Source organism: Giraffa tippelskirchi, chromosome X (genome assembly GCF_054371585.1).
Source record: "Giraffa tippelskirchi isolate mGirTip1 chromosome X, T2T-mGirTip1v1.2.pri, whole genome shotgun sequence".
In the NCBI taxonomy this organism is placed as follows: Eukaryota; Metazoa; Chordata; class Mammalia; order Artiodactyla; family Giraffidae; genus Giraffa; species Giraffa tippelskirchi.
In genome coordinates, this window is record NC_137289.1 from 84354798 (window position 1) to 84377906 (window position 23109).

The window sequence follows — 23109 nt, forward strand, 5'->3', positions numbered from 1 at the left end:
AACATCAGTCCTTCCAATGAACACCCAGGACTGATCTCCTTTAGGATGGGCTGGTTGGATCTCCTTGCAGTCCAAGGGACTCTCAAGAGTCTTCTCCAACACCACAGTTCAAAAGCATCAATTCTTCGGCGCTCAGCTTTCTTCACCGTCCAACTCTCACATCCATACATGACTACTGGAAAAACCATAGCCTTGACTAGATGGACCTTTGTTAACAAAGTAAGTCTCTGCTTTTTAATATGCTATCTAGGTTGGTCATAACTTTCCTTCCAAGGAGCAAGCGTCTTTTAATTTCATAGCTGCAATCACCATCTGCAGTGATTTTGGAGCCCAAAAAAATCAAGTCTGACACTGTTTCCACTGTTTCCCCATCTTTTTGCCATGAAGTGATGGGACCAGATGCCATGATCTCAGTTTTCTGAATGTTGATCTTTCAACCAACTTTTTCACTCTCCTCTTTCACTTTCATCAAGAGGCTTTTTAGTTCCTCTTCACTTTCTGCCATAAAGGTGGTGTCATCTGCATATCTGAGGTTATTGATATTTCTCCCATCAATCTTGATTCCAGCTTGTGCTTCCTCCAGCCCAGCGTTTCTCATGATGTACTCTGCATATAAGTTAAATAAGCAGGGTGACAATATACAGCCTTGACGTACTCCTTTTCCTATTTGGAACCAGTCTGTTGTTCCATGTCCATTTCTAACTGTTGCTTCCTGACAGTGGCCTTATTTCCAGATATTTCCAAATGATCATGAAAGAATTTATTTCAATTAGCTTTGATGCATAAAATAAAAAGTTCATCATTCAGTTTCATGATGAAGCTGAAAATTCATCTTAAAAATGTAACATATAAATCACTGCTTTAATTGTATACCTGCATATCTTCTAAAAATAAATCCTGCATCTGAATTGTAAAGAAATATGTATTAGGATTAAAGAAGTATGCATTCTTTATAGAAATATTGATTAAACTGACTTCCTGATTAGTGACTGAAATTGACACAATTCATACCATTGATTTAAAGATTCTGTGCCCTCTAGGGGCCTCTCTGGAAATGGGAGGCAGCTCACAAACAGTAGGGACTGGAACATTGCCAAACCAGTCCCAGAGCTCAGCCCACTTTAACTAGAAATTAAGGCAAATAGAAAGTTTCCTGAGGTTCCATAACAACCCAAAAATGCATGGGGGTGTCATTTATGAACCAACGTGGAGTTAAAAAGCAAGAAGTCAATTATATATTTAGTCTTAATTTTTCTGTAATTGTCTCATGCCAATTATATATTCAGTCATGTAATGTTGGGTTTGTGTCAGTTATACAGTCTACCTTGTATTATTGTCAAATTGTTTGTTTCACATGCATCGGACACAGCTTTCCTAGATAAACTAGAGGCTCCCCAGGGACAGGGACTATGCTTTGCTTTTGTCTGCTCCCACTCCCACGCACTCTTATCCTTATCCATCAGAGGGCAGACAGAGTGAAAACCACAGTCACAGAAAACTAATCAAATTGATCACATGGACCACAGCCTTGTTTAATTCAATGAAACTTTGAGCCATGCTGTGTAGGGCCACCCAAGACAGACGGGTCATGGTGGACAGTTCTGACAAAACGTGGTCCACTGGGGAAGGGAATGGCAAACCACTTCAGTATCCTTGCCTTGAGAACCCTATGAACAGTGTTAAAAGGTGAAAAAATAAGACACTGAAAGATGAACTCCCCAGGTCAGTAGGTGCCCAATATGCTACTGGAAAACACTGGAGAAATAACTCCAGAAGAATGAAGAGATGGAGCCAAAGCAAAAACAACACCCAGTTGTGGATGTGACTGGTGATGGAAGTAAAGTCCGATGCTGTAAAGAACAATATTGCATAGGAACCTGGAATGTTAGGTCCATGAATCAAGGCAAATTGGAAGTGGTCAAACAGGAGATGGCAAGAGTGAACATCGACATTTTAAGAATCAGTGAACTAAAGTGGACTGGAATGGTTGAATTTAACTCAGATGACCATTGCATCTACTACTGTGGGCAAGAATGCCATAGAAGAAATGGAGTAGCTCTCACTGTCAACAAAAGAATCCGAAGTGCAGTACTTGGGTGTCTCAAAAACGACAGAATGATCCCTATTCGTTTCCAAGGCAAACCATTCAATATCACAGTAATCCAAGTCTATGCCCTAACCAGTAAGCTGAAAAAGCTGGAGTTGAACGGTTCTATGAAGACCTACAAGCTCTTCTGGAACTAACACCTAAAAAAGATGTCCTTTGCATCTGAAATGCAAAAGTAGGATGTCAAGAGATACCTGGAGTAACAGGCAAACTTGGCCTTGAAGTACAAAATAAAGCAGGGCAAAGGCTAACAGAGTTTTGCGAAGAGAAAGCACTGGTCATAGCAAACACCCTCTTCCAACAACACAAGAGAAGACTACACACGGACATCACCAGATGGTCAATACTGAAATCAGATTGATTATATTCTTTGCAGCCAAAGATGGGGAAGCTCTAAATAGTCGGCAAAAACAAGATCGGGAGCTGACTGTGGCTCAGGTTATGAACTTCTTATGGTCAAATTCAGACTGAAATTGAAGAAAGTAGGGAAAACCACTAGACCATTTGGGCATGACATAAATCAAATCCCTTACGATTATACAGTGGAAGTGACAAACAGATTAAAGGGATTAGATCTGATAGACAGTCTGCCTGAAGAACTATGGTTGGAGGTTCATGACATTCTACAGGAAGCAGTGATCAAGACCATCCCCAAGAAAAAGAAATGCGAAAAGGCAAAATGGTTGTCTGAGGAAGCCTTACAAATAGATGAGAGAAGAAGAGAAGCTAAAGGCAAAGGAGAAAAGGAAAGATATACCCGTTTGAATGCAGAGTTCCAAAGAATAGCAAGGAGAGATAAGAAAGCCTTCCTCAGTGATCAATGCAAAGAAATAGAGGAAAACAATAGAATGGGAAAGACGAGAGATCTCTTCAAGAAAATTAAAGACACCAAGGGAATATTTCATGCAAAGATGGGCACAATAAAGGACAGAAACAGTGTAGACCTAATAGAAGCAGAAGACATTAAGAAGAGAGGGCAAGAATACATAGAGCAACTATACAAAAAAAATATCTTCATGACCCAGATAACCATGATGGTGTGATCACTCACCTAGAGCCAGACATCCTGGAATGCGAAGTCAAATGGGACTTAGGAAGCATCACTATGAACAAAGCTAGTGGAGGTGATGGAATGCCAGTTGAGCTATTTCAAATCCTAAAAGATGATGCTGTGAAAGTGCTGCACTCAATATGCCAGCAAATCTGGAAAACTCAGCAGTGGCCACCGGACTGGAAAAGGTCAGTTTTGATTCCAATCCCAAAGAAAGTCAATGCCAAAGAGTGTTCAAAGTACCGCACAATTGCACTCATCTCACATGCTAGCAAAGTAATGCTCAAAGTTCTCCAAGCCAGGCTTCAACAGTACATGAACTATGAAATTCCATATGTTCAAGCTGGATTTAGAAAAGGCAGAGGAACAAGAGATCAAATTGTGAACATCCATTGGACCATAGAAAAGCAAGAGAGTTCCAGAAAACCATCTATTTCTGCTTTATTGACTATGCCAAAGCCTTTGACTGTGTGGATCACAACAAACTGTAGAAAATTTTTAAAGATATGGGAATACCAGACCACCTTACCTGCCTCCTAAGAAATCTGTATGCAAGTCAAGAAACAACAGTTGGAACTGGACATGGAACAACAGACTGGTTCCAAATCAGGAAAGGAGTACTTCAAGGCTGTATATTGTCACCCTGCTTATTTAACTTATATGAAGAGTACATCATGAGAAACACTGGGCTTGATGAAGCACAAGCTGGAATCAAGATTACTGGGAGAAATATCAATAACCTTAGATATGCAGATGACACCACCCTTATGGTAGAAAACAAAGAAGAACTAAAGAACATCTTGATGAAAGTGAAAGAGGAGAGTGAACAGGTTGGCTTAAAACTCAACATTCAGAAAACTAAGATCATGTCATCTGGTCCCATCACTTCTTGGAAAATACATGGGAAACAATGGAAACAGTGACAGACTTTATTTTTGGGGTCTCCAAAATCACTGCAGATGGTGACTGCATCCATGAAATTAAAAGATGCTTGCTTCTTGGAAGAAAAGCTATGACCAACCTAGACAGCATATTAAAAAGCAGAGACATTACTTTGCTGACAAAGGTCCATCCAGCAAAGCTATTGTTTTTCCAGTAGTCATGTATGGATGTGAGAGTTGGAGTATAAAGAAAGCTGAACTTTTAACTGTGGTGTTGGAGAAGACTGTTGAGAGTCCCTCGGACTGCAAGGAGATCCAACCAGTCCAGCCTAAAGGAAATCAGCCCTGAATATTCATTGGAAAGACTGATGGTGAAGCTGAAACTCCAATACTTTGGCCACCTGATGCAAAGAACTGACTCATTGGAAAAGACCCTGATGCTGGGAAAGATTGAAGGCAAAAAGAGAAGCGGATGACAGAGGATGAGATGGTTGGATGGTATCACCGACTTGATGGGCATGTGTTTGAGTAAGCTCTAGGAGTTGGTGATGGACAGAGAAAACTGGTGTGCTGCTGTCTATGGGGTAGCAAAGAGTCGAACACAACTGAGCGACTGAACTGAAGTGAACTCCCATGCAGTAAATAGCATGAGACCTGGCACATGGCTGAGTATTGAAGTAGAATAAGTGTTTCAGAATATTTAAGCCTGGATCCGTATACTACTGTGAGCCTCTATAACACTTCAGATTCCACAACAGTACTGTGAATGTAGACTTAACACCAGCAAGATGACTATTTGCCTTTTAGAGTTGTACCCAGAGCTACTGTTGATGTGCAATCATGCAGGATACAAAGTACAAAGTTGAAATGTATACTTATCTGTAAAATGAAGGGATCTGACTGATTAATGGTTGGTTCTTGGCTTTTCCCTTTGGGTCTGCCAATTAAACTTGCTGAGCTCAGAGTTTTCCTACCTGCAAAATAGGACAATAATTCCTGCCCTGGCAACTGGTTGTGATGATTAAGTACAATAACATGTCAATATCCTGGCAGCACCATTTCCTTGGAGTAAGAATGGGCAGCCCATTGCCCATCTTGTTGAGATGTGCTACAGGGATGACAATAAATCTCTCTTTATAACAAATCAACTCAGATATTCTGATTCTGAGTAACAGTGTCCACGACCAATTCTAAGGTACTGTTAAGCTCTGAAATGCTGTGATTATAATATTCCAGTTCTGATATAGCTTCTAATTCTGATGTAGCTACTAGCTATGTGAAAGAAAAAATGTATGTGTGTTTATATTCATGTATGTACATATTCTTACCTAGATGCTTTCACAAGAACCTATTGTCTTGAATAGAATACTGATTTAATCTCATCCATTGACAAAGTTTACAGGACTTGCCTTTAGAATGCATAGAGTTTCTCTAGTCTCTGGTGGCACCTGTGGACAGCACTTGTTTAAAAAAGTGCTTTGTCTCAAGCAGGTGCCTTGGAACAGTTATTTACAGTATGAATTTTTTCAGCATGTTATTTTAGCCATCTACCTTTCATTTTGCTTTCTGTTTTGTTTAAATTTTGAATTTAATGCAGAGTAATGTGGATACTGAATTGTTTGCTTTTTGTCTCTAATTATTGCAGCTCCTTAAAGAATCTCAATTGAATGAAATAATTCTTTTCTAAGTGCTTTCTCACTTCTGTTCTTTAGCCTCACATCTTCCGTGAGAATTTTGGACCTGTTGTTATGATTACTGTTTGACAGTAGGAGGAACTAAAGTATAAAGAACATACATAGGTAGACCAGTATTCTCTGGAATTAAAAAGCAGTGTTACTCTTAGATTTGTGATCTGTTCATTAGAGTAGGTTTTCCTAACTCAGCTTCCAGAGATCAGCCACACCAGGAGAGAAAGCTACAGTTGTGCTGCACTTGGAGTCAAAATACTTACCTCAAAATACTTGGCCTCTGGTCCTAGTTTTGCCTCTTTTATGACCTTGGACAAGCAGTTAAACTCTGTGTTTCGGAAAAAAGTAAGGAAATAATGATAGGCTTTTCTTGAATGTTTACCTTTAGATATCTTTCTCTAATCTTATCTTCTTTCCTTTGATTTTCTTTTACTCTCAACTTTTCTTAATTCTATTTCTTGTCCTCTTGAGACTTGTTCTGTGTCTTGTAGCCCTGACTCTGATCTTTAGCCTTCCTCTCCTCCTCTTAGTGTCATATTGCCCTATTTAATATTTAGCTGATCAGTTTCTTGAATGAAGAGAAAGTGAGCTTAATTTGGCATCTTTATAAAGGATACGATATCTTAACTCATTACTTGTCAAAAGAATATGAAATATTAAACACAGCAATAAATATCTGTTTTAAGAAGTTAACAAAGAAGCTTGTTTAAATATATTTTTAAAAAGAAGCTATTGAGCTAGGGAAACTATATATTAATTTGGTGTGAAGGGATGCATGTATATGGTGCACAATTTTACTTAAGTTTGGAAGTTGTTTGGACCCTATGTGTCAGTTGTATGTACCAAATGGATCATTGTTAGTGATTATTAATAATAGTGAATAGAATAGCTTCTGAGATGTGTTAGTCACTATTTATTGAGGCAGAATGCTAGAAATACTGACAGCATGAAACTCTACCTCCTAATTATTTCCCAGGTCCAATTCTGAACTCTATCTAATCTTCACTAAATCATTGCAGCATGTTTTTCAGCAAATTATGATTAGTTATATAGTTGAAAGGGGAGGGATTAATTGAATCACAGAAATATTTTCTTTGAAGCTAAAATTTTCCTTCTCTTATGTTCAGATGGGTATTTATCATATCAACCCAACTCCCTTACTTACAGATTTTTCTTAATTCCTGGAAAGCAAGGGCAAACAACACAGAGGCTTTATTCCTACATAACTCAGGAGTTTAGTATGCTGAAACCCTATGAGGAAACTGATAATCCTGTTACTGTGCTGTGGGTAGTCAACAAAGTAAGAAACTGACTGTAGGATACTGCTCATTCCCCCTCCAAGTTTGTGGAGGGAGGCAGAGGTGGGTTCAAAGATTCTAACTAGCTTACAGGCTCAGAGTGATGGCTAGGTGACCCTAACTACCTTGCTGAGAGAAGTAGATGACTTTTGCTGAGAGCATGTAAATGCAAATATTCTTACCTCTGACTGCTTGTCTCCTCAATCTAGGCTATGTTAAAACTGCTACTAGCTAAGGAACAGAGCTGTAAGTGAATACATGAAACCGGTGGAGTGTTTGGATTTGTCTATAAGTTTACTATGCTAAATATGTAAATTTCAGTTTTTAATACCAGACATAGGAGAATGTTATCAACAATGAGACCCTGACATGCAGACAGCTTCTATTTCAAGTAGAATACTTTTTATGCACTAATGGGAAGGAACCAATCCCATGGCACATGAACTACCTGTGACATATGGAAGGAAAGGGAAAATGAAAGGGGAAGACATATTGGGAGATGACACTGGAAAGGTAAACTGTGTAAGCCTTATCTTGGAAGACCATGGGTGCCAGGGTGAGGGAGCTTAAATGTATTGTTTATATATACAATTATAGGAAGCCTTTTTGTGGTCTGAACTCTATGGAGGTAGAAGAGTATATCATAAGCTTTTGAACATAAGTTGCCTTGAATTCCTCTTTGTTAATGCTTACTATGGGACCATAGCTATGTTGCTGCTTCTTTAATGTGCCTATTTTGCTTTGTAGAATATGGATAATAGCAATTTCTCTTGCATAGTAGATAATATTTTTTACTACTAATAGACTTTATTTAGAAGAAAGTACAATATATAATTTTTGGCTTCAATTTGTATACATATCAATTTTTATGCATATTTAATTTATGTTACTTCTACATGACATTTGGAATTTTTGACAATGTATTTCTTTTGAAAATTCCCCTCTCCTTTCTTTTACATGAACTTATTTATTTTCCTTTCCTAGGCTCTTTTCTTCTGGAGCATCATCTTTTATACAGTTTATTTATTTTAATTGGAAGATAATTGTTTTACAGTATTCTGTTGGTTTCTGCCATACATCAACATGAATCAGCCATAGGTATATATATGTCCCCTCCCTCTTGAACCTCTCTCCCACCTGCCACCCTATCCTATCCCTCTAGGCTGTCACAAAGCACTGGGTATGGGTTCCCTGCATCATACAGGAAATTCCCACTGGGTATCTATTTTACATATGGTAATGTATATGTTTCAGTGCTACTCTCTCAATTCGTCCCACTGTCTCCTTCCCTGACCATGTCAAAAAGTCTGTTTTCTATGTTGGTGTCTCCATTGCTGCCCAGCAAATAGGTTCATTAGTGCCATTTTCTAGATTCTGTATATATGTGTTAACACATGATGTTTATTTTTCTTGTTCTGGCTTACTTCACTCTGTATAATGGGCTATAGGTTCATTCACCTCATCAGAGCTGACTCAAGTATGTTCCCTTTTATGGTTGAGTATTATTCCATTGTATATATGTATCACAACTTCTTTATCCATTCATCTGTTGGTGGACCTCTAGGTTGCTTCCATGTCCTAGCTATTGTAAATAATGCTTCAGTGAGCATTGGGGTACACGTGCTTTTTCAATTATGGTTTCCTCAGCATATATGCCCAATAATGTGATTATTGGGTCATACAGTAGTTTGATTTCTCGTTTTTAAGAAATCTCCATTCTGTCCTCCACAGTGACTGTACCAATTTACATTCCCACCAACAGTGCAAGAGGGTTCCCTTTTCTCCACACCCTTTTCAGCACTTATTATTTCTAGATTTTTTGATGATGGCTATTTTGATCCACATTTCCCTAATAATGAGCGATATTGAGCATCTTTTCATGTGTTTATTAGCCGTCTGTATGTCTTGGAGCAATATCCGTTTAGATCTTCTGCCCATTTTTTTGAAGCCCAACTTTTGATTGGATTGTTTGTTTTTCTGGTATTGAGCTGTTTGTATATTTTGGAGATTAATCCTTTGTCAGTTGTTTCATTTCCTATAATTTTCTCCCATTCTGAGAGTTGTCTTTTCACCTTTTCTATAGTTCTCTTTGCTGTGCAAAATCTTGTAAGTTTCATTAAGTCCCATTTGTTTATTTTTGTTTTTATTTCCATTACTCTAGGAGGTGGATCATAGAGGATCTTGCTGTGATTTATGTCAAGGAGTGTACTGACTATGTTTTCCTCTAAGAGCTTTATTATTTCAAAAAGGCTTACATTTAAAATTTAATCCATTTTGAATTTATTTTACTGTATGGTATTAGAAGGTGTCCTAGTTCCATTCTTTTACCTGTAGCTATCCACTTTTCCAAGCACCATTTATTGAAGAGACAGTCTTTTCTCTATTGTATATTCTTGCCTCCTTTGTGAAAGATAAGGTGCCCATAGGTGCATGGGTTTATCTTCGGGCTTTCTATCCTGTTCCATGGGTCAATATTTCTATTTTTATGCCAGTACCATCCTGTCTTGATGACTGTAACTTTGTAGTATAGTCTGAAGTCATGAAAGTTGATTTGTTCAGCTCTGTTTTTCTTTCTCAAGATTGTTTTGGCTCTTTGGGGTCTTTTGTGTTTCCATACAAATTGGGAAATTTTTCGTTTTAGTTTTGTGAAAAATACCATTGGTAGTTTCACAGAGATTGCATTGAACCTGTAGATCGCTTTCAGTAGCATAGTCATTTTCACAATATTGATTCTTCCAATCACAAACATGGTATATCTCTTCAACTGTTTATGTCATCTTTGATTTCCTTCATCAGTGTCTTATACTCTTCTGCATACAGGTTTTTTGTCTCTTTAGGTAGGTTTATTCCTGGGTATTTTATTCTTTTTATTTAGTGAATGTTTCCTTAATTTCTCTTTCCAATTTTTCATTTTTTGTGTATAGGCACAAGGGATTTCTGTGTATTGATTTTATATGCTGCAACTTTCCTATATTCATTGATTAGCTCTAGTAATTTTCTGGTAGCATCTTTAGGATTTTCTATGTATAGTATCATGTCATCTGCAAAGAGTGAGAGTTTTACTTCTTTTCCAGTCTGAATTCCTTTTATTTTTCTTCTCTGATTGCTGTGACTAGGACTTCCAAAACTGTGTTGAGTAATAGTGGTGAGAGTGGGCACCCTTGTCTTGTTCCTGATCTTAGGAGAAATGCTTTCAGTTTTTCACTGTGGAGAATAATGTTTGCAGTAGTTTTGTCATATGTGGTCTTTAATATGTGGAGGCATATTCCTCTATGCCTACCTTCTGGAGAATTTTTATCATAAATGGACTTTGAATTTTGTCAAAGCTTTCTCTACATCTGTTGGTTTTTATTTTATAAAAACCATCATATGGTTTTTATTTTTCAATTTGTTAATATGGTGAATCACATTGATGGATTTGTCTATAGTGAAGAATGCTTGCATCCCTGGGATAAAGCCTACTTGATCATGATGTATGATCTTTTTAATGTGTTGTTGGATTCTGTTTGCTAGAATTTATTGAGGATTTTTGCATGTATTGGCATCAGTGATATTGGCCTATAATTTTCTGTTTTGTGGCATCTTTGTCTGCTTTTGGTGTCAGGATGATGGTGGCCTCACAGAAGGACTTGGGGATTTTTTTCTTCCTCTGAAATTTTCTGGAAGAGTTTGACCAGGATAGGTGTTAGTTCTTCTCTAAACTTTTCATAAAATTCAATTGTGAAGCCATCTGGCCTTGAGCATTTGTTTGTTGGGAGATTCTTTATTACAGTTTCAGATTCTGTGCTTGTAATTAGACTGTTCATATTTTCTATTTCTTCCTGTTTAAGTTTTAGAAGGTTATACTTTTGTAAGAATTTGTGTATTTCTTTGAGATTATCTATTATATTGGCATAAAGTTGCTAGTAGTAGTCTCTTATGATTCTTTCTATTTCTGTGCTGTCTTTTGTGACTTCTCCTTTTTCCTTTTTCATTTTATTGATTTGAGTCTTCTCCCTTTTGTTTTCTTGATGAGTCTAGCTAATGATTTGTCAATTTTGTTTATCTTCTGAAAGAACCAGCTTTTAGTTTTATTGATCATTGGTATTGTCTCCTTCATTTCTTTTTCATTTATTTCTGCTCTGGTCTTTAATATCTTAAAAACATCTACTTTTGCTTCATTGACCATGCTAAAGTCTTTGATTGTGTGGATCACGGCAAATTGTGGAAATTTTTTAAAGAGATGGGAATACCAGACCACCTTACCTGTCTCCTGAGAAACCTGTATGCAGGTCAAAAAGCAACAGTTAGAACTAGAAGTGAAACAATAGACTGCTTCAAAATTGGGAAAGGAGTACAATAAGGCTGTATATAGTTACCCTGCTTATTTAACTAACATGCAGAGTATATCATGCGAAATGCTAGGCTGGATGAATTACAAGCTGGAGTCAAGACTGCTGGGCAAAATATCAACAACCTTAGATATGCAGATGACACCACTCTAATAGCAAAAAGTGAAGAGGAAATAAAGAGCCTCTTGACAAGGGTGAAATAGGAGAGTGAAAAAGCAGGCCTGAAACTCAACATTCAAAAAATTAAGATCACAACACCTGGTTCTATCACTTCATAGCAAATAGATGGAGAAACAGTTGTAGATTTTCTTTCCTTGGGCTCCAGAATAACTGCAGATGGTGACTGCAGCCACGAAATTAAAAGATGCTTGCTCCTTGGAAGAAAAGCTTTGACAAACCTAGAGAGCATACTAAAAAACAGAGATATCACCTTGCCAACAAACGTCCATATAGTCAAAGCTATGGTTTTTCCAGTAGTCATGTATGGATGTGAGAGTTGGACCACAGAGCAGGCTGAGCACCAAAGAATTGATACTTTTGAACTGTGGTGCTGCAGGAGACTCTTGAGAGTCCCTTGAACAGACAGCAAGGAGATCAAACCAGTCAATCCTACAGGAAATCAACTGTGAGTATTCATTGGAATGAGTGATGCTGAAGGTGAGGCTCCAATATTTTGGCCACCTAATATGAAGAGCCCACTCCCTGGAAAAGACCCTGATGCTTGGAAAGATTGAGGGCAGGAGGAGAAGGTGGTGACAGAGGATGAGGTGATTGGATGGCATCACCAACTCAACTAACGTGAGTTTAAGCAAACTCCGGGAGATGGTGAAGAACAGGGAAGCCTTGGTGTGCTGCAGTCCATGGGGTCACAAATAGTCAGACACAACTTAGCAACTGAACAACAACTAACTTTGGGGGTTTTGGTTCTTCTTTTTCTAGTTGCTTTAGGTGTAGGGTTAGGTTGTTTATTTGATGTTTCTCTTGTTTCTTGAGGTAGGCTTGTATTGTTATAAACTTCCCTCTTAGCACTGCTTTTACAGCACCCCATAGGTTTTGAGTTGTCATATTTTCATTCTCATTTGTTTCTAGGTATTTTTTTAATTTCCTCTTTGATTTCTTCATTGACTTTTTGGTTATTCAGAAGCATATTGTTTAGCCTCCACAGGTTTGTGGGGTTTTTTTTTATAGTTTGTTTCCTATAGCTTGTATGTAATCTTATATTGTTGTGGTCAGAAAAGATCCTTGAAATGATTTCAATTTTTCTGAATTTACCAAGGCTTGATTTGTGGCTCAAGATATGATCTATCCTGGAGAATGTTCCTGTGCACTTGAGAAAAAAGTGAAATCTACTGTGTTGTGTTGAAATGTGCTGTAGATGTCAGTTAGGTCCAAGTGATCCAATGTATCATTTAAAGCTTGTGTTTCCTTATTAACTTTCTGTCTGAATGATTTGTCCATTGGTGTGAGTGGGGTGTTAAAGTTTACCCCTATTATTGTGTTACTGTCAATTTCCCCTTTCATAGTTGTTAGCCTTAGATATTGAGGTGCTCCTATGTTGGGTGCATATATATTTATCGTTGTTATATCTTCTTCTTGGATTGATCTTTTTATCATTATATAGTGTCCTTCCTTGTCTCTTGTAATGTTCTTTATTTTAAAGTCTACTTTATCTGATATAAGTATTTGTTCTCCTGCCTTTTTTGATTTCTATTTGCATGGAATATCTTTTCCCAGCCCTTCACTTTAAGTCTTTGTGTGTCCCTAGGTCTGAGAGTCTCTCGTAGACAATATAGGGGTCTTGTTTATATATCCATTCTCTAGTGTTTCCCGTCTAAAGCAATTCCTTTAGCATTTGCTGTAAAGCTAGTTTGGTACAGCTGAATTCTCTTAGCTTTTGCTTGTCTGTAAAATCTTTGTTTTCTCCTTTAAATCTGAGATCCTTGTTGAATAGAGTAATCTTGGTTGTACCTTCTTTCCTTTCATCATTTTAAGTATATAATGCCACTCCCTTCTGGCCTGCAAAGCTTCTGTTGAAAGATCAACTGTTTGCCTTATAGGGATCCTCTTGTACGTTATTTGTTGCTTTTCCCTCACTGTTTTTAATATTTTTCACTGTGTTTAATTTGCATTAGTTTGAATAATATCTGTCTCGGCATGTTTCTCCTTGGGTTTATCCTGTATGAGACTCTATGGGCTTCCTGGACTTGGGTGGTCATTTCTTTTTCCATGTTAGGGAAGCTTTTGACTGTAATTACCTCAAATATTTTCTCATACCCTTTCTTTTGTTCTTCTCTTGGACCCCTATAATTCAATTGTTGGTGTGCTTTATGTTGTCCCAGGAGTCTCTGAGACTGTCCTTATTTCTTTTTATTCTTTTTCCTTTATTCTTCTCTGCTTCAGTTATTTCCACCATTCTATCTTCCAGCTCACTTATCCATTTTTCTGCCTCAGTTATTGTGCTATTGATTCCCTGTAGTATATTTTTAATCTCAGTTACTGTGTTGAGCATCAGTGATTTTCTATTCTTTATTTCTTCTAGGTCTTTATTAAACATTTCTTGTATCCTCTTGATCTGTGGCTCCAGTCTATTTATCTGTGTCTCCATGTTATTTACAAGATTTTGAATCATCTTTATTATCATTATTCTGAATTCTTTTTCAGTTAGACTACCTATTTGCCCTTCATTTATTTGGTCTTGTGGGTGTTTACCATGTTCCTTCATCTGATGCATGTTTCTCTGTCTTTTCATTTTGTTTAATTTTCTGTGTTTGGGGTTTCCTTTCTGCAGACTTGAAGGTCATAGTTCCTCTTATTTGTGGAGTCTGCCCTGCATGGATGGGGTTGGACCAGTGCCTTGTGATGGTTTCCTGGCTGGGGTGGGGGTGGGGGCTTGTGCTTGTGTTCTGGTGGATGGAGCTGGATCTTGTCTCTCTAAATGGCAGTTCTGTGTCCAATAGTGTGTTTTGTGGTTTCTATGGGCTTGATATGGCTTTGGGCAGCCTGTCTACTAATGGGAAGGTTTGTGTTCCTGTTTTACTGAAGGTTTCATGTGAGGCATCTGGCATTGGAGCTTGCTGGCCTTTGGGTGGGGCTTGGTCTTAGTGTTGAGATGGGAGCATTTGGGAGAGCTCTCTCTGATTAATGTTCCATGGGGTTGGGAGATCTCTGGTGGTTCAAAGTCCTGAATTCAGGTCTCCCCCCCTCAGGAGTTCAGGCTTTACCTCTTACTGTAGCACTGAGACTTCACAGGCACAGAAGACAAAACCCCAAGACTAATGGTGAAAGTAATGCTCAACAGCCCAGAACAGCCAAATAAACTCACACACTTATAAAGAGAAAAGAAGAGATAAAAAAAGAGGAAAAAAGATAAAAACAGGAGAGAAAAAAGAGAGAAATCAAACCAATAAACAAACTCAAAAGTGAAAGTGAATACTAAAAACTAAACTAGCAAGAATAAAAAATCAAAAACATGGAAAAAATGCATAGCATTGAAACATGTATATTATCATATGTGAAACAGAACACCATTCCAGGTTCAATGCATGAGACAAATGCTCAGGGCTGGGGCAATGGGATGACCCAGAGGGATGGGATGGGGAGGGAGGTAGGAGGGGGGTTCAAGATGGGAAACACATGTAAACCCATGGCTGATTCATGTCAATATATGGCAAAAACCACTACAATATTGTAAAGTAATTAGCCCCCAACTAAAATAAATAAATTTATTTTAAAAAATGCATAGAACAATCTTATGGACTCTGAGGGAGAAGGTGAGGGTGGGACGTTCTGGGAGAGTAGCATTGAAACATGTATATTGTCATATGTGAAATAGAACACCATTCCATGTTCGATGCATGAGACAAATGCTGAGGGCCGGGGCAATGGGATGACCCAAAAGGATGGGATGGGGAGGGAGGTGGGTGGGGGGTCCAGGAAGGGGAACACATGTAAACCCATGGCTGATTCATGTCAATGTATGGCAAAAACTATTACAATATTGTAAAGTAATTAGCCCCCAACTAAAATAAATAAATTTATTGAAACATGTATATTATCATATGTGAAACAGAACACCATTCCATGTTCGATGCATGAGACAAGGGCTCAGGGCCGGGGCAATGGGATGATCCAGAAGGATGGGATGGGGAGGGAGGTGGGTGGGGGGTCCAGGAGGGGGAACACATGTAAACCCATGGCTGATTCATGTCAATGTATGGCAAAAACTATTGCAATGTTGTGAAGTGATTGGCCCCCAACTAAAATAAATAAATTTATAAAAAAAAAATCATTCAAATTACTCAGCCATTAAAAAAAATACATTTGAATTGGTTCTACTGAGATGGATGAAACTGGAGCCCATTATACAGAGTGAAGTAAGCCAGAAAGAAAAACAACAATACAGTATACTAATGCATATATATGGAATTTGAAAGATGGTAACGATAACCCTATATGCGAGACAGAATAAGAGACACAGATGCATGGAACAATTTTATGGACTCTGAGGGAGAAGGTGAGGGTGGGACGTTCTGGGAGAATAGCATTGAAACATGTATATTATCATATGTGAAACAGAACACCATTCCATGTTCGATGCATGTGACAAGGGCTCAGGGCCGGGGCAATGGGATGATCCAGAAGGATGGGATGGGGAGGGAGGTGGGTGGGGGGTCCAGGAAGGGGAACACATGTAAACCCATGGCTGATTCATGTCAATGTATGGCAAAAACTATTACAATATTGTAAAGTAATTAGCCCCCAACTAAAATAAATAAATTTATTAAAAAAAAAATCATTCAACAACAACAACAAAAAAAATGCAATATAACTAGAGTACTGTAAAAATAGGAAACAAAATGAATTTATTTAAAAATAAGATACTTTTAAAAGGAAAAAGGTTATAAAAATAAAAATTAAAGTAAAAATACAGAAAGAACAACATTAGAATAATGTGAAAAAGAAAAAAAATAGAGAGTCATAGTAAGACAGTGTCCTTACTACAGTTTGCTCCAGTCAATCTGCCTACACAGAAAGTTCTCCAATATTTCTAGGACGGTCTCTGGACCTTTTGTGGGCAGTGTGGTGTCAGCTCAGTCTCAGATCTTGCCTTACCCCAGCTTGTACTTGCTCCCGAAGTCCACAATTGCCCCAAAGCCCATAGTCTCAGGCTAATTGTGGGGATTTAATCCACTGCACCTGCAATTTCCCCATCTCTCCTTTGCTCACACAGCCCCCCTGTTGGTGCACTTTAGTTTTGGCCCTGCCTCTGCTTGTAGGCCACCCTCCTGTGTCTGTTGCCTGCCCAGGCAGGAGGGGGTGAAAGTAGCAGCTTATTGGGGCTCACTTACTCAGTTGAGCTGTGGAGAGGGAGAGGTACAGCAGACACAGTTGGGATATGTAGGGAGTGCCCGCCACAGCTGAGACCTGTGGGAAGTCACCACAGTCTGAGGTGGGTTGTGTGCTTCCCCAGCGGGGTTGGCCCTGGGTTGTGGGTTCCTTTGCAGAACTAAGCTGTTCAGGCTTCCAGGAAGATATGGACAGTGACCCATGCCTCTCACAGGTTGGTGGCAGCTGATACCCCTGGGGTTGGGACCATAGCAGCCTCCTGTCCTCTGCCCCAGGCACCCATGCCAGCTCTGGCACTAAAGCAGCTTGTGTTCCTCCCTCTGGTATTGCAAACTGCAGTTGTGCTAGCTTTTCTACCTCTGGAGTCGCAGACCACAGCCAGGTTATCCTACCTTTGGCACTCAGGAAGGTGGGGTCCTGGCATCTGTGAGTGTGGAGAGTTAGAGGGTCCCCGTGACAATGATCTCTTGCTTCTCAGGTGGGCCCAGGCTTTTCTCTGAACTCCCTCAGCTCTGTTATACTAGCCCCCTGAGAATATCTTCACAGTAGTCAACTCTGGTTCTCTCCCTGGGGTCTAACCCCCCACCTCAATGCTTGAACCTCAGTGCCCAGCCCCCATTGGCTGCAGTGGACACATAAACTGCTTCTTGGCTGAGAAGTGCTGTTAACTTCTCTATGGTGAGTTATCTCCATTTTGCCTTCCAAGCACCTGTTGTTGCATTCCCCTCTGTGGTTCTGAAACTCTCCCCATCCCTGCCTGTGAGTGGTTTTCTGAGTGTGTGGAAACTTTTCCTCCTTCATGACTCCCTCCCTGAGGCACAGGTCCCCATACCAAATCCTTTGTCTCTTATTTTATCTTTATCTTTTTCCCTACCTCATTCTGAGGAAGTTGGCTTGCCTTTTTAGAAGTCTGGGGTCTTCTGCCAGTGTTCAGAAGTTGTTCTGTAGGAGTTGTTGCACTTGCAGATGAATTTTTGATGTATTTTTACGAGGAAGGGGGGTAGGTACTCTCCCTGTCTTATTCCTCCACCATCTTGAATGTCTCAGTTGTTAATATTAAATGTTGTAAATATTATGTGAGATAATGTATATAAAGTTCAGTGCTTGGCATAAGTACTTAATAAATATTAGCTGTTATGAGTAATCCTTGGACTTTGTGTTAGAGTCCTTTGATTCCAGTTTGATCATTGGAAGAACAATCCAGTTTGAGTTTTGGAAGAAGCAAATGAGGTTGCTCTGCTGAGCCATTATATCACTTCTAATTCGTAGAGCAGTTGATAAACTTTATTTGTGTTATTTCATTTGATCCTCACATTGACCCTTAGAAGTTGTTAGGACCATTTTACACATGAGAAAACTAAGGCCTAGAGGAGCAATGAATTGCCTAAGGTGACATAATAATGTCCTAAATAGGACTACAACCCAGAGCTGCTAATGCTCAATTTAGTGCTCTTTTATTGCACCATACTCCAGCAAACTAGAGCTTAGGTTACTTTTACTTTGATCTGTTTCTGCCAAGGCTATGGTAGACCATATTGCGTAGGTTTTAAAGTTAGAGCTATATGATTGGCACAAGATTAAGCAAGAACAGTAATTTACATACTAACGTATGGTATTTAATGTAAACCCACTAGGAAGCCTCCACCCCCACATCTCTCCCCATTTTATCCTTGAAGTCTAGCATTTATTAAAAATTAAAATAAATAAAAAAGACTCTTATCCTTGAGACAAGCTTTCTGTAATTGTAATTTTCTTAAAAATCCTAATTACAAAGGAATGCAGTTTTCAAGTAGTACAAGGATGATTCAGTTTATAAATTGCACTCATTATCTTCCTCTGTCTAGAGAAGAAAGCACACTGAAATTTTCTTCTTTTCAAAAGTACCAAAGTGATGTTGATATATTTTCTTTCTTCCTCTTGATAGAGTCTCCTCTCATAGAATTATTTTGTAATCCTGTTTAAAAACCAATTCCACCAAACTGGCTTTGATTTTCCCAGGTTCTGCTCTGATTTCTGCTCCTTCAGTAGTAAATTGAACACTCTCATCATTCGGCCAAACAGTGAGTACCTACTGTGTGATAAACTCTGCATGAGATGCAAGTGTGATTGGTACTGGAAAGTCTTGAAACTTAGGCACTGCGGGTATGGATATTGAGGAGGGCTGCAAAAGCAGTGTGTATTATACTACAGTAGAAAGAACAATGGATTTGGCATCAGGAAACCTGAGTTCAAGCTCCAGCATGTTATATGAATCATTTCTTTATCTGTTAAATGAGGCCACTGAACTAAGGTCTCTGCTTAGTGTTCAGTGTTGACCCAAAATTTCTGGTTGGATATTTTAGGCTGTTGAACTATTAAGCTGGGGGTGACTAGCTCCTCTGAAGTTTCCACAAATAAAGAAAAAACAATGTAAATTCAGTTCTATGACTTTTCCGGTGATTTTCTGTTCAGATTTCTTGTGTAACAGAGTTCCATGTTTCATAGGTTCCAAATCATACACCCTGAAGTGAAAAGTTGCCTTTGCCCATCTGAGCACAGGAATGCTAATGCTCAGTCGCTTCAGTCGTGTCTGACTCTGTGCGACCCCATGGACAGCAGCCCACCAGGCTCCTCTGTCCACAGGGTTCTCCAGGAAAGAATACTGGAGTGGGTTGCCATTTCCTGAGCACAGGAAAGGTCCTACAATTTTAATTATATTATGACTTTTATTTTTGCTTTTTATTCCTACTAGAAATAATGTTACAGATGTGACAGAAAAGTGTTAGAACCTTTTTTAGAAGGCAGAAATGTACTCCCTCCTCCAACAACAAGAAAACTCCTTTCTATTTCATTTGAAGGGGTCATCTTTGTTTAGAGATTAGAGAGCCAGGGAATGCCATATGTAAAAGGTAAGAGCCTATATAGCTATTGAAGAAATAGAATCAATGATTTACCTTCCTAAACAGAAAGCACCAGGACCACATTGGTTCACTGGTGAATATAACCAAACATTTAAGGAAGAAACTGTACAATCTCTAACAGAAAATTGAAGTAGAGGGAATACTTTCTAAGCCGTTTTATAAGGCCAGCATTATCCTAATACCAAAACCAGACAGAGACCAAGAAAGGAAAGCTATATACCAGTATCTCTCATGGACATAGATGCAGAAATCCTCAAAAATATTGTCAAATCAATCCAATAATGTATACAAAGAATTATACAACACAACCAAGTAGGTTTTAATTCCAAGTATACAAGGCTTTTTCAGCATTTGAAATACAATTAATGTACTCCATCACAGGCCAGAACATCCATGAACAGGCTAGAGAAGAGAAATCATATGATCACACCAATAGATGATGAAAAAGCATTTAGCAAAATCTAACACTGTTTTTTGATTAAAAAAAACTTTTAGTAAATTAAGAATAGAGGGGAATTCCTTAATTTGATAAACAACAACTACTGAAAATCTACAGCTAACCTCACTGCTAATGGTGACAAACTAGATGTTTTCCTGCTAAAATGAAGAATGAGAGAAGCCACATGTCCGCTCTCACCAGTTCTATTAAACATTTTACTGAAAAGTTCTAGATAATACAGTAAGACAAGAAAAGGAAGTAAAAGGTATTAGGAAGGAAGAAAAAAAACTATATTTGTTCACAGATGACTGATTATTTATGTAGAAAATCCCAAAGAATCAACAATGACAAAAAACCTTCTTGGAAATAATGAGTGATTATAGCATGGCTATAGGATACAAGGCTAATATACAAAAGTTAACTGCTTCCTTATATACCAGCAATAAAAAGCTAGAACTTGAAATTTAAAATACAATTTAAATTAGCACCAAAAAATGGAATACTTATGTATAAACATAACAAAATATGTACAATATATAAAAATATGATCTACATGAAGTGAAGTGAAAGTCACTCAGTCGTGTCCGACTCTTTGTGACCCATGGACTGTAAAGTCCATGGAGTTATCCAGGACAGAATACTGAAGTGGGTAGCCGTTCCCTTCTCCAGGGGATCTTCCCAACCCAGGGATCAAACCCAGGTCTCCCGCATTGCAGGCGGATTCTTTACCAGGTGAACTATTAGGGAAGCCTCATCTATATGAGGAAAATAACAAAAATACAATGAAAGAAATCAAATATCTAAATAAATGGAGAGATATTCCACGTGTATGGACATAAAGCCTCAATAATATCAAGATGTTGGTTCTTTCTAACTTATGTATAAAGTTAACCCAATATCAGTCAAATCCCAGTAAGTTACTTGGTGATATCAACAAACACTCTAAAGTTTATATGGGAAGGTAAAAGGCATAGAATAGCCAACACATTATTGAAAGAGAAGAACAAAGCTGGAAGACTGACACTATCCAACTTTAAGACTTACTATAAGATTACAGTAGTCAAGACAGTGTGGTATTGGCAAAAGAATACACAAATAGATGAGTAGAACAGAATACACACACACACATACAGCCAACCGATCTTTTACAAAGAAGCAAGGGCAATTCAATGGAGAAAGGATAGTCTTTTCAACAACTGCTGGTGGGACAATTGGACGTCCATGTGCAAAAAAGTAAATCTACACAGGCATTACATCTTTTTCAAAAATTAACTCAAAATGCATCATAGACCAAAATGTAAAATGCAAACTATTAACCTTCTAGATGATGACAAAGGAGAAAATCTAGGTGACATTGTGTTTGGTGATGACTTTTTAGATACAACACCAAAAGCATGAACCATTAAAGAAAAGTTAGTAAGTTGGGCTTCATTAAAACTTAGAACTTCTGCTTTGTGGAAGACACTATTAAGAAAATAAGAAGACAAACCATGGACTGGGAAGAAATGTTTTCTTTTAAAGGACCAGTGTCCAAAATATATAAAGAACTTTAAAAACTAAACAATAAGAAAACAAACAACTTAATTTAAAAACAGGTAAAAGATCTGAGCAGAATATATACCAATGGCAAATAAGCATATGAAAAGATGCCAAATATCTTATATCATGAGGGAATTGCAAAATAAAATGTCAGTGTGCACATCCGTGTTCAGAACAGTACTATTCACAATAGCCGGCAGGTAGAAGCAACCCAAATGTCCATCAATGGATGAATGAATAAGCAAAATGTGGTATATACATGCAATGTAATACTATGCATCATATAAAAAGAAAGGAAATTCCATCACATGCTACAACATTGATGAGCCTTGAAAGCAAAGTGAAATAAGCCAGACACAAAAAGATAATACTGTATAAGTACAATTATACAAAATATCTACAGTAGTCAAATTCATAGATATAGAAAATAGAATGATAGTTGCCAGGGGCTGGGGGAATGGAGCAAAGAGGAGTTGTTTAATGAGTATAGAGTTTCAGTTCTGCAAGGGTCTGGAGATCAATTTCACAACAGTGTAAATATACTTGACACTATTGAAATGCACTTAAAATGGTTTATATAGTAATTTTTTGGATATGTGTTTCTTACTACAAAAAAGATCAGCTTTTAAAAAACAACAATGAGATAGCAGTATATAATATAATAGATACACCTATTAGAATAGCAAAAATCCAAAACACTGACAACACCAAATGCTGGCTAGGATGTGGAGCAACAGGAGTTCATTGCTGATGGGATTGAAAAATAGCACAACCACTTTGGAAGACAGTTTGACAGTTTAAACTAAACATATTCTTACCATATGATCCAGTAATTATGCTACTTTGTATTTATCAAAGTGAGCTGAAAACTTATGTCCATATAAAAACTTGCACACAAGTGTTTATAGCAGATTTATTTATAATTGCCAACACTTAGAAGCAACCAAGATGTCCCTCAATAGGTGAAGAATAAACACACCATGGTACATCCACACAATAGAATATTATTTGGCAATAAAAATAAATGAGCTATAAAGCCATGAAAATTGCTGAATACCAAATTAAAAAATAAAAAGAGCTCCTATGGAAAATACTAGAAGGAGGAAAGTAAGACTCATTATTTGAGGGTTTGGTGCTCTCAAAAGAAGAAACATTTTATATGACACTTATGCAAGCCAGTTGCTTGAGATTTGCACATCGGTCTCATAAATGCCTCAGCAAACCCCTTAAATGTATATTTCTAGGTGAAAGAAGTCAACTTGAGAAGAATATGTGCTCTAGTATTCTAACTATATGACATTCTGGAAAAGTAAAAACTATGGAAATAGTAAAAAGGTCAGTGATTGCCAGAAATTCGAGGTGAGGGAAGGAAGAATGAACAGGTGGAGCACAGGGAATTTTTAGGGCAGTGAAACTATTCTGTATGATACTGTAATGGTGGATCCATATCGTTATACATTTGCCAAAACCCATAGAATGTACAACAAAGAGTGAACCCTAATGTAAACTATGGACTTCAGTTAATAATG

The 23109-nt window shown here is 38.0% G+C and overlaps 1 protein-coding gene across 2 annotated transcripts in view; it reads left to right on the forward strand.

The window, feature by feature from the left end:
• NEXMIF (neurite extension and migration factor) overlaps positions 1 to 23109 on the forward strand; it is a 175455-nt gene that overhangs the window by 78329 nt on the left and 74017 nt on the right. Inside the window, exon 2 of one of the 2 annotated variants that reach the window (XM_081566914.1) lies at positions 18701 to 18762. The exons of the other annotated variant lie outside the window; for it this stretch is intronic. The gene's annotated coding sequence lies outside the window, so the exon portion shown is untranslated. The remainder of the gene's footprint in view (positions 1 to 18700; positions 18763 to 23109) is intronic. 2 annotated transcript variants of the gene reach the window in all.